Source organism: Lethenteron reissneri, chromosome 39 (genome assembly GCF_015708825.2).
Source record: "Lethenteron reissneri isolate LAM-NWPU_2019-01 chromosome 39, ASM1570882v1, whole genome shotgun sequence".
Taxonomy (NCBI): Eukaryota; Metazoa; Chordata; class Hyperoartia; order Petromyzontiformes; family Petromyzontidae; genus Lethenteron; species Lethenteron reissneri.
Window position 1 is genome coordinate 4,691,381 of NC_083817.1, and position 19,065 is coordinate 4,710,445.

Sequence of the window (19,065 nt, forward strand, 5' to 3'; positions counted from 1 at the left end):
CTGATTGTGATGATGGTGATTATGGTGATGGTGATGATGGTGATGCTGCTGATGGTGATGTTGCTGATGGTGCTGCTGATGACGCTGCTGCTGGTGATGCTGCTGGTGATGCTGCTGATGGTGATGAGCGCCGTCGCTACGGCAGGGCGCCTCGCAAGCGAGACTGCGTGTGGAGTCGTCGGAGGAGAGATTCCACCACTGCCCCCCCCCTCGCTCCCACACCAGCTGCATAACTTATACAGATGTAAAACAAACGACGAAAAGAAAAGTGTTGAAATGTGCAACACAGACAAATTAACGCAGCATCGAAGCTTGTGCAAGGTGTAACTTGTGAACTAGCCTCGTTGCTGCAACGCGCACACCCACGTCCAACTCTTTGCTGCATATTAATGATTCTGCAAATATATTATCCCAGGAGCAAAAGTAGCTACATATGCTACGGGCCCCGCACTTTCAAGGGCCCCGCGCGAAATGTCTTCAAGCTATCTATTCCGGTACAGTGATTCTGCACTTGCTCTATTACTATAGTACTATACCGCCTTCAACTTTTTTGAACGACTGGGTTTTTAAGGTTAGCGATTTGTGGTATTATCTGGCTGTATAGTAAACAAAAAACAAAAAAATGCAATTACTTAATGTGCAATTAAAAAGTTGTGTTTTCATATTTACGTGTTTGTTTTTAATTTAGGGCACATTTATACCAGATTTCTACAGGACCACGCACTAGCTTAATCCGGCACTGGCGATCTAAGTGTTCAATCACTCAGTAAAGCCTGCATACGCAGTCTAAATAAAATGCACATACACTGGCTATGAATAGTCTACTTACACATGTGTGTACGCACAGTGTACTAAATGGGCATGCAGAGTCTATATAAACAGTGGATACACAGTCTGTAAGAAGCGTACATGGACAGTCTATATTAAATAGCACCGTTTAAAATCAAATTATAAACGAACACCCTCGTGATGTCTTCGAGTGGCGTTTTGTTTAAGTCTCAAACAATTAACCCGTAAAAACAAAGTGTTTCACTATAAATTCTTTATATGCGTGGCATCGGTTTTATTTTATTATTCATTTCTGTTTTTCTTGAGTAAGAGTTTCATTTTTATCACATTGGTATTTTAAATTAAATATGAAAAAACAAATTTTCCTAAAAAGTGGAAAATTTTGGAAAAACATTTTCACGAAAATAAATTGTCACGCACAACGAGTCTGTGTGCAAAATGTCAGCTCGATTGAAACGACCGAAAGATTTGCACGGTCGTAAGCGCGCAAGCAAGCAAGTGAACTTAATATAAAGGATTTTTAAAAAAAGGAGTTAATGCATCGGGGCTCCACTTATCTTGAGCCTCGTCAGCATGATCGCAGCCCGTTGACCAAAGTGCCGGCGGGCTGGCTTGCCTGCTGTGAGCGAGAGAGTGCTCCCTAGGCAACGGGCATTTAAATAAAAAACGAGCGAGAATTCTATGTTTTTTTTAAATAAACATATAAACATACGAAGGCCATACCTTCAAGAAGGCAACGCCCCCCCCCCCGTACCCCCCTCCCCCCACCCCGTACCCCCTCCCTCCACGGTTCTTGGGCACACCTGAACAGGTGCGAGCGGCGGGTTTGACGAAACGCGATCTTGGCTTCCGTGCAATGACGCGCGCGCGCGTGCACGCACCGCGACAACCCCAGGCTCCCCAAACACCAGCCACGAATTAATCCAAACACGGCTCCTAAGTAGAACCTTGGGTTCCCAGGAGCGATGGGGGCGGAGTGAGGGGGGGGGGAGCGGGGCGGGAGGGAGGGGAGGGGGGTGGAGGGAGTGGGGAAGAAAGAAGGAGGGGCTGCCAGATTCGAAAATTAAAACTAAACTTTTTTAAAGCGAAAAAAAATAGGCTTTATTTTTTCTGGCAATAAAACAGGTGGGTCAAGATGTTCAAACACCAAATACGTACCTATTGCAAGGCATCAAGTGTGTGCATTAACCGCACATACTTGTGGCAAACGCGAAAAAAACAAACAAGCTCTGATAATATCATTTTCATCATTTTGATACTGACAAAAAGGTCCCAAAGATAGAATGTTTTCTTTTTTTGTCAGCCGCAAATTATAGCTCAGCGAAGTGGCTTGTCACGTGAAAATGCAGAGCCGCCCAAATATTCTCTAAGCGCACGTTGTTTCTGAATGTGGAGGGGAAAAAAACGAAGGACACGGATAAAAAAATTCCACGCGACCACGACGGGGGAGAGAGACACGCAAACTCCAAATATACAGCAGCAGGCGTCTGGGGCAGGATCGAACCCACGACCTCCTGTATACCAGGCGAGGTAGTTACCATCTCGCCACCCTGCAAGAAGTTCGAACAGCTCGGGTTGAAGTATGGTAACAACAACAACCACCACGACGACGACCCTGCACGACGAGCGCGTAACCCTCGACATCGAGCATTGCGTGACCACGAGGGCCGCACAGTTGACATCGCTGCTCATCTCGGTGGCGATTGAGGACAGAACGGACGCAAGGGAAGTCCCTCTGCACCGGTGGCTTCATGCAGATGGCCCAGAATTCATTGCAGGCGCGGTGACCGCGTGACTCTGTTGTTGCTCACACTCTGTTAGGGCTAGACGGAGGATGTTTTTTTTTTATATCCTTTCTGGTTTCAGTCGCCGCGTTGCGATACATTGTCTGGTTGTGTCGCGAAGCGCTGGCCGCAAATGCTTAGAGCAGCTGTACACGTTTCACGTAGCCCTGCTGATTTGTGAATTCACGCGTTCGATCGGTCCCGGTGTTGAAACGGACAAATGAAACATTGTAAGGCGGCAGCAGCAACGCAACAACAACAATAATAACTTACATTTATTTGTAAGGCGCCTTCTACTAATGTCTCAAGGCGCCTTGTAAGAATAAGGAAAGGCCAAGAGATAAGGAGAAGCTAAAAATAATAAACTCACTGAAGAAGATGTGTTTTAAATAACAATAAGCCCACCGCATGCGTTCTCCAAGTTCTGGGAGCTTCTTCGGGGAAACTGAAACGCCCCCTCCCCCTTTCCCCCCTTTTCCACGACGTAACAGCGAAACGTCGGACATCATGCCGAACAACACGCGATACCAGCCGAAAACCCCACAGCACAACCGCGAAAGGCCGCGCAGTAGAATCACCTATTCGTGACCTTGGGAAAAATGCATTACCCTCCGTGGTGAAGTATGGTCAAACAACCGCCTGAACGGATATACATGCAAAAAAACACAGTATATTTGTATAAAAACACATCTTGAGAAAACAAAACTCTTAAGGACTCAGTGGCTTGTTTGCAGACGTGAAACGTGTAAACATTTGGTTTTGCATGGAGCACACATAACACATTTACAATCTGAGTACTCGCGAGGAGAACTCGGATTGTAAATGTTGTCGATTAACTCTTCAACACACCGGTGTGCTGTACTAGTGATGCATTTTGATTTGAAGCTTTCGTGACTGCAGGAATCCATATTCTTTGGTTCTTTCGGTAAAGTCACGTAGGTATTAAAGAAAGAACCAAAGATTATAGTAATGAATTGCCATGTTTTTGTTTACGCGACAAACCTTACTAAATGGCTGTGTCGAGTGGTGGCGGGTTTAACGAGACATTTCTATTTACGCGATCTAACCCAAAAACAAATCTCTGTTATAGATGGAGCATATCTCTCCCTGTATATACGGTATGTTTTAATACTGAATTAGAGACCCTGGGACTAAATTCATTGCGTGCGCGTGAATATTCGGCTATTTCAATCTAAATCAACGATGTGCAATGTCGGAGGGTGATGGTGGTGGTGGTGGTGTGGGTAACTGGCACGCCCCGGAAAATCCAGAGAGAGAGAGAGACAGGGAGAGAGAGCCTGGCGGTCCGAACTAAAAAACATACCACGCGGACAGGTGAGAATCCCCACGTGTTGAACTGCCCATCTCATTCAGGTGGAGGGAGGGAGGGAGGGTGGGTGGAGGGGGGGTCCCTGCGTCACGAACAGATACTTATCACCACCTTGTTTCTTTACGCATCGCAGAGCGCAGAAAGCTGTGATCCAATACCTTTGTGGGGCGGAGGTAGGAGAGGTTCGGTGGATCGCCGTTAAATGTTTACACGTATGAGCTTTCGCGACCAAAATTATAAAAAAAAAACACATATAAGCGTGTCGTTAAACCCGTCACCACTTGGCACAGCCTGAAATTGCGAGATGATCATAGAATGGCAGTACAGCAAGTAGGCTCGTCATTTTAGGACCTCTGGACGGGGGGGTTGCCTGGTACTCATTCTGCTTTCCTCCAACACGAAGCAAAGCTCTGCTCATTTGGACCTGCGCACTCTTACATCTAGATTGAAAACTCATTTCTTCAGAACGGCTTTTTAGTCTTTAGTTTGTTGTCCTTCTCCCGCACCTTCGATTAGCACGGTTGGCTACGTGCGGTGGCGAGCGAAGTTCAACATATATACATACGAATAATGCACGTGTGCATGTTGCACTTATTTCGCAAAAGTGCGGGGGGAGGACAGCAAACTAAAGGCAAAAATCAGTTCGGAAGAAATAAGTGTTCAACATACGAAGAAAGAGCATAACACTGCATGTATGTACGTTGAACTTATTTCGCACCCGACGTAGCCAAAAGTGCTAATGGAAGGTGCAAGAGATGGACAATAAACTGAAATCCATGAGCCTCCTGATTTAAAAAAAAATTATTGAAACTTCGCAAAACTTCCTAAATTAATAAATAAATGGAATTTGAGTGGAGCAGATGCATTACAGAACCGAATTCGATTGCCGGCCAAAGCTAACTCTAACACCCCCCCCTCCTCCCAATTCGCACTGACCAGCATGGCGAAGTATGGCTGAACAACCCCCACGACCGACACTACTTGAGGGGGAGGATATTCACTCGCAGTGTATTTGCTCTACTGCAAGGGCAGTCGTGCAAACTATAACTCATAAGTGCAGAAATCGTTACACGCACACACACGCGTACTGAAACATATCATGTGTGACTCGTTTCCTTAGTGATTAGGACCCATACCCCCCCCCCCTCCAATCCCATCTACTTGCTGCCCATCTTTCCTGTTTATGACCGAGGGTGTAAGGAGCCCCCTCTTATCACCTCTCTCCACTCGCGTCGCGTCTCCACAAGTGAAAGGCGTGGGCCCCGGTTCCGCGAGCCGGTCCCGTCCATGCCGTGACTCGCGAAGATGAAGGGAGGGGAGGGGGGGCGTTCCAGCATGGTTCGTGTGGTCCCGTGAGATAGGGGATCGGTTGGTACCAGCTCGGGTGACAATCGCTGTCGATATGCCTCCATGGGAAATGTGTTTACCTTCGGGGCAGAAACGTTAGGGTATATACCGTGTGTTTATATACACTTTGGTATGGTTTTTTGTTGTTCATATTCCCGTAGATGTTTCATATCACTGTCAGAAGATGTATTTGTACTGGAGGAATCCGATGAGCTATGAAGTTCCTTTTCACAGTTGTTCAGTAGGCCTGTGACACTTTCGTGTTAACGCTGACGGGTTTCCACCATGGGCCATATCCACCACGGTCAGAAATCTTACAACATACGGTGTGTTTTTATATATATATACTGTATATATACATTCTTGCTTTGAAAAAACATTATTCCATAAATATTTCAGATCACATTCGTTGTTTTTTTTATTTTCCAAAAACAATATTCTCTATCAAACGTGCTGCATGTGCAGCCCTGCGCGGTACCGATAAGCCGGCAAATTGTTCAATTATTCATAACGAGTTCCCCGAGTCTCACTAGAGCCCGTAACCAAGTCTGAACCCAGAAGCTAAGCAAGGTTGAGCCTGGATAGTGTCTGGAGAGTAACACCGGAATGCGTGATCATATAGGTGGTCGGTGCAGTCAAATCCATTGTTGTACTCTACTCAATACCCCGCGTCTATGCTCCGCGTCTCCACAAAGCAGCACTGACCAGCCATGGTGATTTATGGCCAAATTAATCCCCCACAACCCACCAGGCGCCCTGGCAGGCCCTCATCCAGCAGTGGATTGACAAAATGGCTGAGTTAAGATAGCCATTGAAATGATGGCATTTGCTCATTACATGAAAGCCTAATTGAGTGTTAAGGATCGCTGTATAAGCGGGTCCCTACCCTGGGATGTTTGGTTAAACAAACAAAACAACACTAATCAGAATACTGAGCTAAGAGCGTTGTTTTTCATGTTCACCACAAGCACCACGTGTGGTTAATGCAGACTTGATGCCTTGCAAAAGGTTTCTATTTAGTGTTTGAGCATCTTAACACACACTGTTTTATTGCCAGAAAGGGTAAAACGTCTGCTTGTTTTTCATACGTTGACACTGGTAAAAAAAAAGTCACGTGATATTGAGCGCAATGATTGTTTTTTTAATCTGTTCAGCGTTTACAGATAATATACTTTTTAATCAACGCAAGAGGTCGAGTAATACGGTCAATGGCCCGTGTCTTTAACATCGAATTGTAAATGTTAATGATACATGTGCTCAACGCATCTGTAAACAGCAATGTGGCCATAACATTTTTTTAAAAACACGTACGCGCGACGTTTCGAGGCGGTGAACCTTGTCCAGAGCACACCGTGAATGGTCATTGATGTGCCATGAAGAAGGACCATTACCCGAAACGTTGTATTTGTTCACCGCACTTGTGCACTACCGCCAACGCAGCATCTAACACGTTTTACCTTTTCAAAAAGGCTCGCGAATGCCTATTTAATGCCTCGGTACGCAACGTAAATAGGGGCTATAATCGCAAGCATCGCCCCAGGTCCATGGTTTAAACAAGAGTACACGAACCCTGTGACCACCCCTCCCCTTCATGAACATATGTTAATCAACACGTGCAGAGTAACCTTTCGTGTTGTGCCAGGAGATTTTCCCATGAATATTCATGAGTTGTACATTGGTTCCCATTGATGTTTTTTTGTTTAGTTGATATGCCAACTACGCAATCGGTGTTTAGAACAGCAAGGAAGTAATTCGACAATCAATAGTAGATTTACATTTACCCACTGAGACAACCCAAGAAAGTGGCACCCTTGGGACACCTTGACACAATTAATTGGACAAATCACCACCATCAGCCATCGACAATACATGACAATGATATTGTCATCATAGTAGCGTGCGCGAACATGGGACGTAAACAACAACTAAAAACATATTCTTACGTTCTTTCGGTTAAGTCACGTAGGTAAAAAATGTAAACTAATAAAAGTAAAATTAACATAAAATTAAAACAACCAAGTGGCCGTTTGCACCCCTTCGGCGCCGCTGGTGCCAGGGGAGGTGCACTTTTGATCGCACGTGCGCGATGTGTCGAAGGGCTCCCTGGCAGGAGGTCCCGCGACAAGCTCCAGGTGTTATGGCTTAAATTGCCAAGATGGCTTGCAGATACGCACAGACACAAAGCAAATGAAACAAAGACGCGCATAAGACATGAGCGTGGACAAAAGACAAGCCCACGCGGGGCTAGTTTTCTGCGCTTATAAGCTTCCAGCGGTGTCGGCAGCTATCGCTTTGTAAACCGCCGCTTTATCGTAGCGCATATCTAATTATCGAGACATTGCATACCTTGCGGGGGGGTACTTTAGGCTGATGGTGGAGGGTGCCTGGCGACCAGCACGCGGTGGCGTCGCAAGGTCTCCCCTAGCCAGCGGGCACGTGCTTGCAGCCGTCTCCGTCGGCTCCAGCGTGGCCAAATGAAGTTAGAGGCGCAGCACCTGCAAGTTGCTCGCTCGCGATAGTCGCGGGCGAAAGGACCTCGACTAAGGCGAGGTCTGGAGAGGACCCTTGGAGCTTCACAGTTTGGTCGATCTGCCGATCGATGGGCCAACGGTGGTGTACCGTTGATCGATGAATCGACCTGTCGTGTATTTGTATTCCTATCGCGTGTGTTGTATTGTTTGTTGTTGTTGTAACGTTCTGACCCGCCCCCACTGGACACCTACTGGACATGTGTGAAACAAAGCTTCAAAGCTCATCGGATTCCTACAGTATAAATAAATATCCTGATTTCGTATCGATTCGTATGCCGGCGGGTGGACAGAGGCGAGGGGAGTTCAGAGACGTACCCAAGTGGCACAAACGGGAAACGGATTGGAGCCGGCGACCTGATAGATTTTAAGTCGACGTGAAGGATGACGGGTGAATGAACGACTGCATATAATGGGATGCGTCCACACCCCTCATGTGGTCATCCGTCAATCGATGCATCACTCGAACACGAGGCGGAACGATAACGCACGCAAGGAAAACGGAAATGTGCTCAGAGAGGAATTCCGAGATGAAATTAGTAGGTTGGCCGCGGACGATTATGACGACGATGATGGTGACGGCCGTGACCTGAGAGCCCATTGAGAGAAGCGGCTCGCTTTGCTTTCGCAATGGAAAGCTGATGTTGGCTGCCACGCGGCGACCACGTGGCTCTTTACACCAAAATACGCGTGGCTATTTAATATATTTACATAACCTGATTTGAAGCTTTCGTGACTGCAGGAATCCATACTCTTTGGTTCTTTCGGTGAAGTCACGTGGGTAGAAAAATAATCGATAACGACGTTTTTAATCGCAACACAAGCAATCGTCATCAGGTGGGACAACCACAGCAAGGAAAAACTGCTGTGATCGAAACGTCGTGATCTATTATTTTTCTACCTACGTGACTTTACCGAAAGAACCAAAGACGATATATTTACATATTTACATATATACACACACGCGGCATACGTGATACACATATGTGTACAGCCTTTTTGTAAATAGAAGGGGCGAGCCGTTATCTTTCCAGCCTTGTATGCAAGGAGGTCGTGGTTTCCATCCCGATCCCGACCCTGACGCCTGCTGTATATTTGGAGTTTGCATGTTCTGTCTCACTGTGGTCTCGTGGATTTTTTTCCGGGTCCTCCGGTTTTTCCCTCCACATTTAGAATCAACATGCTTCTAAAGTATTTGGCTGCTATACTTTTCCACGTGCTAAGCCACTTTCGTTGAGCTATCATTTGTGACCAGATCGCTTCTGCAAAAGATCGAATAGCTCAGTCGGCTTTTAACTGGTTAACTAAGTTTAGTTTCCAGTTTTAAACTTGATTTGAAGCTTTCGTGACTGCAAGAATTACTCGTTGGTTCTTTCGGTAAAGTCACGGAGAAAGAAAATAAATTAAACAATAGAATACGACGTTTCGATTGCAACACAAGCAGTCATCATCAGGCAGAACTAAATTTGAGAGAGAGAGATAAAACACAGACAAGGAGACAGACAGACACACAAGCAGAGAGAGACAACACAGAGACACAACATAGACACACAGAGACCAGTTTTAGTTTAGACGTAATACGCGCACCCTAATAAAGGCACACATCGCTACACGTAACTATATCTATTCATACACATTAACATACATATCGAAAGGTACTGCAACGCAACATTCGATCACTCCACCGCATGTCCCAACACTTCCCCCTTTGCTTCGTCTCTCCCTGTCATCATCTATTTTACAAAGCTCTCGGGAAAAAAATAACAACCGTGCTCAATTCAAGCAAGCGCGTTAACTCTTATCTATTGCAACGAATGGCGGTGTTGTTGGCCGCTTGCCACGCGGATATTTTAACTTAACAAAGGGTGCATCTCGCGCGTTGCATTGTGGGCTTTCCTATGATGCAGTTCTCCGGCTAATACAGTATTTAACAATGCAATTATATTTTAAGCCAGTTTGTTCCTTTATTTGCTTTACTTTAAGTGGCTGTTTTTTCATCGATGATCAGGAATGGATTTTTTGTTTAATGTTAATAAATAAAAAACCCTCATCGGTTAATTTCTTGAACCTTCCGAGTTTGTTTTTCACAGGACCCCACAGAGTAAAGTCCGCTATCCAACTAGAAAGTCACGCTTTCCGTCGACTTTCGCACAAGACGTAGCCAACCGCCCTAATCGTAGGGAAGCACAACAAACTGAGCATAGTTTAAAAGCAAATGCGTTTTCAATCTTGATAACTTGAAGGTGCTCAGCTCCGGTGGCTTCCTAACATCTGAACGAAGAGCGTTCCAGACGGCCGCAGAAGCGCCGCAGTTTCGCGTGATGAAATTTCGATTTAAAGCTTTCGTGACTGCAGGGATTCATCTTCTTGGTTCTTTCGGTAAAGTCACGTAGAAGGGAAGTAATAAAATAATAAAAATAAAACATAATAAAATAATAATAATATAATAAAATAATATAATAATATAATATTAAATAATATAATAATATAATAAAAAACAATAATATGGTATAATAAAATAATATGTTTTATTATTTTATTACTTCCCTTCTACGTGACTTTACCGAAAGAACCAAGAAGATTTCGCGTGATGGTTCACAGAAAACCTCACGACCCTGACCGTCAACGTGTCTCCTCCTCTCGCCGCGCGTTCTCTCTGATCTGTGGCTTCCTCTTTCTGTTTTGATTTTTGTTTTTCTTCATTCATTCATTCCAAGCATGTCGTTGCTACTCTTTGGTTCTTTCGGGAAAGCCACGTAGAAAGAAAATAAATTAGAGAGAGACAAAACACAGACACGGAGACACACACGCTGCTTGTGTGTCTGTGTCTCCGTGTCTGTGTTTTGTCTCTCGGAGACACGGAGACACACAGAGACACAGCAGTGTGTCTGTCTGTGTGTCTCCGTGTCTGTGTTTTGTCTCTCTCTAAGTTATTTTCTTTTTACTTGGCTTTACCGAAAGAACCAAAGAGTAATTCCTGCAGTCACGAAAGCTTCAAATCACGTCGTTGCTATAAACGCTTCTCTTGCCAGAACCCTGTCGGCGTTTCATTCCATCCGGTGTCTACGTCCACGACGTTTCGTGTGATCCGTATGTGACGACAGGTCACGGGCACCGATTTTTTTTATTTTAAAAACGCTCTTCTCTTGACGCGCCGATCTATTGTTGCCTTTTCATTACACGATTCAGTTTTCCGAAAAGCGCGTGCATGCACGCGCACGTGTGTATGCCGAACTTCATTCGCACCGTACGCAGCCAACCGTGCTATATCGGAGGTGCGGGAAATATACAGTACAGTGTGCGTGTATATATACACACTGTACTACATAGTGGGGAGCGGTGGGGTAGTGGTTAGCGCTACGCTGCGCTATGAACTTGGCCACCCGGGTTCGATTCCCGCTCACGGCTAACACCCAGTGACGATTATCTGAACCGGTCCCGGGCCTCCCCTAGGTCGACTCATCCTCAAATGAGTACCTGGTGCGATGTGTAAACATAGTCACTAGGGAGACAAAGGCGGCCGGGCGTGGTGTTGGCCACCGACCACCTCGTGTGCCGTGCCGGCCTTCATAGGTGCTCGCTAACAGCACTTGCCCCTACAGCCTGTTAAGGCTAAATGGGGGATCTTTATCCTGTACTACATAGTAGGGTTGTTATTCTGAATTGCTAATTAATTAAGGGAGCCACCGCGGTGGAATGGTCAGCACACAGGGAAAAGCGCTGTTAGCGAGCACCTATTAAGGTCGACAATGCGCACGAGGGAGTGGTGTGCCCGGCCGCCTTTGTCTCCCTCGTGGCGATGGCTTACACACCGCACCAGCTACTCGTTCGAGGCCGAGTCGACCTAGGGGATGCCCAGGACCAGTTAAGGTCATCGTCACTGGTGTTGGCCGGGTCGCCGGGTTCGCAGTGCAGCCCTCTGACCGCCCCCACGGCAGGCAGGCACGGCGGAAGCGTTCGTCATCCAGCAGTGGATTGACAAGGGGCTTACGGGAAAGAGACAGTTACACAAGTACGCACGTAATCGCTGACATGCGCACACGTAGGTGCGTGCTCAGGAGCAAGCATGGGCACCTAGTAACATCCAGCATTAATAGATCAACGTCTGCGCTAAATAACCCGGGGCGTAAAAAACGTTAAGGAGCCATTTGAAATAACGAGGCACGCGATTGAAATGAAATGCTTTGAACGACAAGATGAACGCGTGACCTTTCGCAGACAAACCACATTTATCACGAGAGAGCCAGGTGACAGGGGACACGACAGACACCCCTGCTTTGTTGCCATCGCTACCGAGGGTTTCCCCCAAGTCTGGCTCTCGATAACGAGGTTTAATTTTTGTTTGGGGGTCGTGTCACGTGTTGCTGCGGCGTGGTAATCTGACGTTTCGCTGCACGTGCCCGGGGGGGGGGCGGTGGGGGGAGCTTCTTTTCGGAGCGAAACGTCGGCCATTGTGCCGAATAACCAGGAAATAACCACATCGGAGAGGAGGAAGGGAGACGCGTTTACCGAATTTCGAACGATTTTGTTTGTTGTTATTGTTGTTGTTTTTTCGGATTCATCCTGAAGCGTGACGTCAAGCAAAATCCCGTCGTCACGCGAGGCCATGCATTGCCTATCAAAGCTGTCACGTGGCACCGCATGACGTCACTTATGTTCGCACGAAGACAGGTGGAACTGATCAGAACATTACTTGAAAGATATAAAACAAGAATCAGGCCACAGCTTACCAAAGTGGGATCCCCATCGGAGTATCGAGCAGCAGAACCGTGGACACCTCCCACCGGCAATGCTCCCAAAACGTGCCCAGCGCCTCGCGTCGTGGTCAGCACGACGCCGCGGCCGCCTTTAGGGCCGTCCATAAATGACGTCACGCACCTAGGAGGTGGGTGGGTGGGGGTCAGACATTTGTGACGATGTGTGACGAGGGGGTTTGAGAAATGTGACGTCACATCAAAACGCGCAACTTTAAATGATTAGACTTTTTGATAAATGTTTTCTCCTATAACATCAGAGTGCAGCGCCACATTAAATACGCACTACAATGACAATAGTTTAAAGCGATTTGAAGCATTTTTTTTGGGGGGGGGGGGGTGGGGGCATAGCTTTGTAACGTCATATTTGAGGGGGGGTTTGACTTTTGTGACGCCGTGTGACGAGAGGGGGGGGGGGGGTCAAAAATCGTCCAAAATCGCGTGACGTCATTTATGGACGGCCCCTTTGTCTCCCCAGCGTTGACGATTTACGCACTGCACCAGGCACTCGTTCGATATAGGTTCGATCCCAGAACCGGTCCACACGTCGCTCGCCACTGATGCCAGCCGTGGCCGGGTCATGAACATGGGTCCGCGTGGTTCATTGGGCTGCCGTACTCAAAAGAATGGGTGATTTATCTTCTTGGTTCTTTCGGTAAAGTCACGTAGAAGGGACTTTACCGAAAGAACCAAGAAGATGAATCCCTGCAGTCACGAAAGCTTTAAATCGAAATGGGTGATTTATAGGAATCACGTTTTATACAAATGCGCATACAGGAGTAAGGATATTAATGGAAGTTCAAAATAAGAACTCTGAGTCCTGGGTATAATTAGACGTGCACGTTAGCATAAATGTACGAATTGTGAAATGCAGTTCGTGTTGTTATTGCATGTGTTACGCGGCATATAGACGACAACGCAAAACAGGGACTTGAATCCACGTTGTAACGTGGGGGTTTGGGTCACTGCACCACCACTCATTAATTAACCTCCACATACAAAAATACAACAATTACTCCCCCGTATCAAAGGCCTTTTAACACACTTTGGTTTGTGCAAGCGCTGTTAACGAGCACCTATTAAGACCGGCCTTGCCCATTGTGTACACACTCACACCACACACGTATACGATATATATAGAGAGAGAGAAAAACACACACACACACGAACCTAACGAAAGAGCCGCGGCTTGCACTGTCAACACACGCACGGCAGTGAGCAAGTCACCCTTTGCTCTCCGACAGCGAGTACAAAGGCACCACTCAAGTCACACACAAAGGCACCTTATCAGACGCTAAACCGGCCAGAGTGTAAAGCGCCCGACACACACACACACACAGAGAGAGAGCGCGTACGTCGATTGAAAATTCGACAAAACGCGAATGGGTCTTTCTTCACCGTGCCTGCGACAATAGTTTGCGTAATCAGCGTTCGAGGCCGATGACAGTCGCTCAAATACGCGAGAAGCCGCTCTTGGGGTCCGGCCACTCACGCGATTCTTACTCCCACGACTTGCGGGGGCGAGAGGAAGGAGGGGGGGTGGGGGAGGCAAGAGATTCAACAAATATATTTCGAGATAATTAATTGAGTCAGTAGAGTTTCCTTTATTTCGGACAAGTGACACGTAGACCCCCCCCCCTCCCCCATTGTTCAATCAGCCGAGAGTGCACTGGAGTCCTGCAATTGCTCACTCATGCCACTGCTGACAGAAAGAGGCCTCCGCTTGAGAGAACCCTTCTAGAATTGATGGCAAAACGAAGAGCCGCACAATGATCAAATTAAATCTAAACGATCGTACAGACTTCTTTAAATTGGACACAAATTTAAACAAATTAGCAATATATACGCGAGTAATTAACAGAAAGAAGCGAATAACGGGGAGTAAACACGACTTACCGGAAAGAGATCAGCACTCGAGTTTACCAAACTAAATTCATTTCGCCAGCAATAAATTCACCTTCTGATTGTCGCCGCGTGTGGCTCAATGTAAAAAAAAAAAAATTCCAGAGGAAATGTCGATACTTAGGCCCGGTTTATTGAACCATCTGCTGTAATGGCATTTGTGTGGCGGCTGAGCGGAGCTCCTCCGCTCCTCCGTTAAGCCAACTTGTATAGGGGCACAGTCGTCGAGGTTTGAGTAGCCATCACCACGCTCGGCCGCCTTTGTCTCCCGAGGGGCAATGTCCACACACTGCACCGGGTACTTATTCGAGTCCGAAATCGACCTATGGGAGGCTCGGGACCGGCTCAGATAATCGTCACCGGTGTTAGCCGTGAGCTGAAATCATCGAACTCGGGTCACCGGGTTCGCGTAGCGCATCATCAACCCTCGTCATCTTCATCGTAATTATCGCCGTCATCATCACCCGTGTGAGTCTCTCCCCGTGGCTCGTGTACAACACTCGTGTACAACACTCGTGTACAACACTCGGCGAAAGAGTGGGGGGGGGAGGGTGCAATGTTTTGACATCGCATTTCAGTCCTTTCGCAAAGTCTGTGCTCGCAAGTTTTGACCTTTTTCGCGACACGGTTTTTTCCTCCTCTCTCCTGCACGACGACTGCTCTCCCACTCTGATCTTTGCCACTCTGCTCTCTTGTTGCGGAGCTGTGTTTACTCGCGCATTTTGCCACATCTCCTCTCCCTCGCCAAAAACACGCTTTTACGTGGCAGCGGCCTCTCGCCGTGGAACACAAAAGGTTATAACACTGACTCACCGGCCGCAGTACTGAATGACCGTCTGATTGACCGTCTGACGGGTTGGCCGATGCAATTATTCACTGGTTTAACCGACCATCACACTGAGTAATTACTCAATTGGCAAAATACACTCGCTCCCGTACTGTGAAAATACTGCAGGCCGTATCTGTGAATTAGCGCCTTCGCGACAGCCTTGCGCTAATAGGAACGGCGCTAATACCAAATGCACTAATTTATTATCATTATTTTATCGGCCAAATTACTGAGAGACTGGCCAATTAATTGATTGCCTGGTGAACATATTGACTGGCGATATTGCTGAGTGACCCAACGATTGAGTGGGTGACTGACTGAGCCACTGGCAGACCGACCCACTGGTTGACTGGCCTAGTGACTGACTCGCCCATTGAATTGCTGACTGAACAATAATTCAATGGCCGACTGAACTTATTATTGACAAACCAATTGACTGACTGGCAATCTGACTGGCAAAACCAGCTGACCGATTGGCAGACTGACATTCCGATTGACAATCCAATACATTGAATCGGCTGACTCGGCGCTCCTGTAATGTCGCGTATCCCCCCCCCCCACCCATCCTTCTGGATCTGAGACACCGGCCGCTGATACAGCCACCCCTACCACTGCGTCTGGCTCACGGACCCATTGACCAGCTGCGCCGTTCCGCATTGACAGCGTTAGGAGGCGGACGGGTGGCTGGAAACGTGCTCATCTTTTATTTAGGCTCCGAAAGATGACCGCGTATCCCGAAGTCTGGTTTTTTTTGCCACGAAAAAGGAGCACTGCCCGATACGTCGTCGATTTTAGACGCGCCTCGTTTAAAGGCCCACGCGGTGTTGTTCTTGACGGACGCCTTGAGTTTGTCTGCTGTGTTGTCGTTAATTGTGCTTTTGTGCACCAACCGCCAACGCAGCAGTTGCGGCATCGCCAAATAATCGGTGAAACTTCACAAAGGTGGGCAGTGCCGTTGACGAGTGAGCTCTGTGCTTCACTTTCATAGCGATTGGGTGGGGTGGGGGTGGGGAGGGGGGGTCGTCGTTTCCTTTAATGCAGAAATAGTGTCCACGGACGGAGACGGGGACCGGCACAGTATTTAGTGGTCGTAAAGACAAGCTATCTTCCTCGGCTCCCTCGTGTTTGTGCGAATATAACTGGAATATGTGCTTGTGTATGTTGAACTTATTTCGTAGTGAACCATGCTGCGGAAGGACAACAAACTAAACGCAAAAAATGAGTTTGTCAATTTAGAATCATTTAAAAGTTCCATAGCTCCAGTGGTTTTGTCATATCGCAAGGGAGAAGCGTTCCAGACGGCCGCGGAAAGCACGCGATGCAGTGGCCGTCTTCGTTCAACGGCCAGCCAAGAGCAGCCACGAGATGAATCGAACAGTTCAGAAACGTGAGTGGACGTGGACAGGACACGTGGCTTGGAGAAGGGATGATGGCAGGTGGTGGTGGTGGGAGATTGATGACGGAATGGCAGTCAGGGAACGGAGTCGCATCCAAGAAAACGACCGTCGAAGAGATTGAGCGATGAACTCGGCGGCTAACCACTTCACAGGATCACGAGAGATGGGCTGGAGGATTGGGGAAGCATTCGTCCAGCAATGATTCAACCGTGGTTTTACGAAATTGATTATGATAAATAATGATGATCCATTTACTTTTAAAAAACGCAACACATTCAGCAATAACGCTGGCTTAAAAAGAAAACGTGTATTATTATGACGTTTCAGGGAATTGCCTTTCTTCATAGCAAACAGAGTCCAGATATGTGGAGTGAGTTAAATGCAGTTGTTAAAATAAAATAAAATGTAAGACCACGTGCAGCATTATTATTGACGAATCTGTTGATTCATTTTGTGAGTTGTGCACCACCAGTAACGCAGCAGCAGCAGCAGCGGCAATTTACACAGGAAAGCTTCGCCCAAGTTTGAACACCCGATGTGAAGGAGGGTCCTGCCTTGCCTTGCCTGGCTCTGGCAGGCGCCCGCCGGTTGAGTGCGCAAAGGAAGGCGTGGGTGGGCAGCAGAAGCAGCAGCAGCAGCATCGCGATAGCTGCAACCTCCCGTGAACGCGACGCGGCCACGCAACACAGGAAAGAGTTCAACGAAAACGGCAAACACCAAAAAAAAAACACACACAACCCTGACTCGGGTACAAAGCTGCTTCCGAGCTTTTATTTTCGAATGAGTCAGTGTTTAAAGTCAACTCGATGTGCGCCGATGATAACGATGTGCCCGCTGAGTCGGTGCTCTGTGTGTGGGGGGGTGCGGAGAGCTGCAACTGCTCTCGAGCTCCAGATTGCGACACCATGACGCTCGTGTGTAAAGAAATGGCAGCACAGCAAACTCACCTTGAATGAGTGAATGAATAGTGCTGCGGGGGTGTGTGTGTGTGCTTGCATGCATGTATGTATATGTGTGTAAATGTGTGCGTGTGTGCGGTTGTGGGAAGCGGAGGTGGTAGAGTTTAGAGCGCTGCGCTACGAACCCGCCGACACGAGTTTAATTCCCGCTCACGGCCAAGACCAGTGACGATTATCTGAACCGGTCCTGGTCCTCCCCTAGATCGACACAACCTCAAATGAGTAACCCGGTGCCGTGTGTAAAGACATCGTCACTGGAGAGACAAAGGCGGCCGGGCGTATTGCTGGCCACTCACCCCCTCGTGTGCCGTACCGGCCTTCATAGGTGCTCGCGAACAGCACTTGCCACAAAAGTCTGTTAAACATATTTTGGGGGGATTTGTGTGTGTGGGGAGCGGTGGCGCAGCGGTTAGCGCGCTGCGCTGTGAACCCGCCGAGCCGAGTTCAATTCCCGCTCGTGACCAACAACAGTTACGAATATTTTAACTGGTCCTGTGCCTCCCATCGGTCGACTCAGCAGCAAACATCGCCACTAGGAAGACAAAGGAGGCCGGGCGTGATGCTGGCCACTCACCCCCTCGTTGTGCCGTGCCGGTGTGAATGCTATACGGGAGATTTTTAACGTTTTTTTGCATGAGAATGTGCACGCACGTGTGTATGGGTGTGCGTGCGTGCGTGCACACGCGTGTGTGTGTGTGTGCGCACACGCGTGTGTGTGTGTGTGCGCACACGCGCGCGTGTATGTGTGCGCGCGCGCGGTGTGCAAACATCGCCACGAAGGAGACAAAGACGACCGGGCGTGGTGCTGGCCACTCACCCCCCTCGTGTGCCGTGTATGTATGTGTGCATGCATGCGTATGTGCACACGTGTGTGCGTGTGTGCGTGTGTCAAATGTACGCGGACGCTTTGGCGTCGTGTGCTCGCGCGCGCGCGTGCGTAATGCTTCTGCAGCGCAACGTGCATTGTATGGCGTTGCTCGGGGTAACGGAGGAATAAACATCCACGGCGAAACCACCAAGTGGAGGGAGGACACGAGAGGGACGTCATCCAAAGGGTTCCCCGCCACACCTCCCCCCGCCTCGCTTCGGCCGCTCCCCCACGCACCCCCCCCCCCCCACCAAACACACCCCCTTCATCCCTAACCCCAACCCGCGCCAACCCCCCCCCCCACACATTCACCCGCTTGCCCCCCACGAACACGGCCCGCCTCCCACGTTCACACCTTCTGCACACGTGCACATACACAGAGCAAAGACAAAGATCCCCCGTGTAGCCTTGACACGCTTTTGGGGCAAGTACATGAGCGAGCACCTATGAAGTCCATCGCGGCACACGAGGGGGTTGGCGGACAGCACCGCGCAACGCCGCCTTCATCTCCCGAGTGCCGATGGTTTCCACACCGGAACCCGCTACTCATTTGAGGCTGAATCGACCTAGGGGAGGCT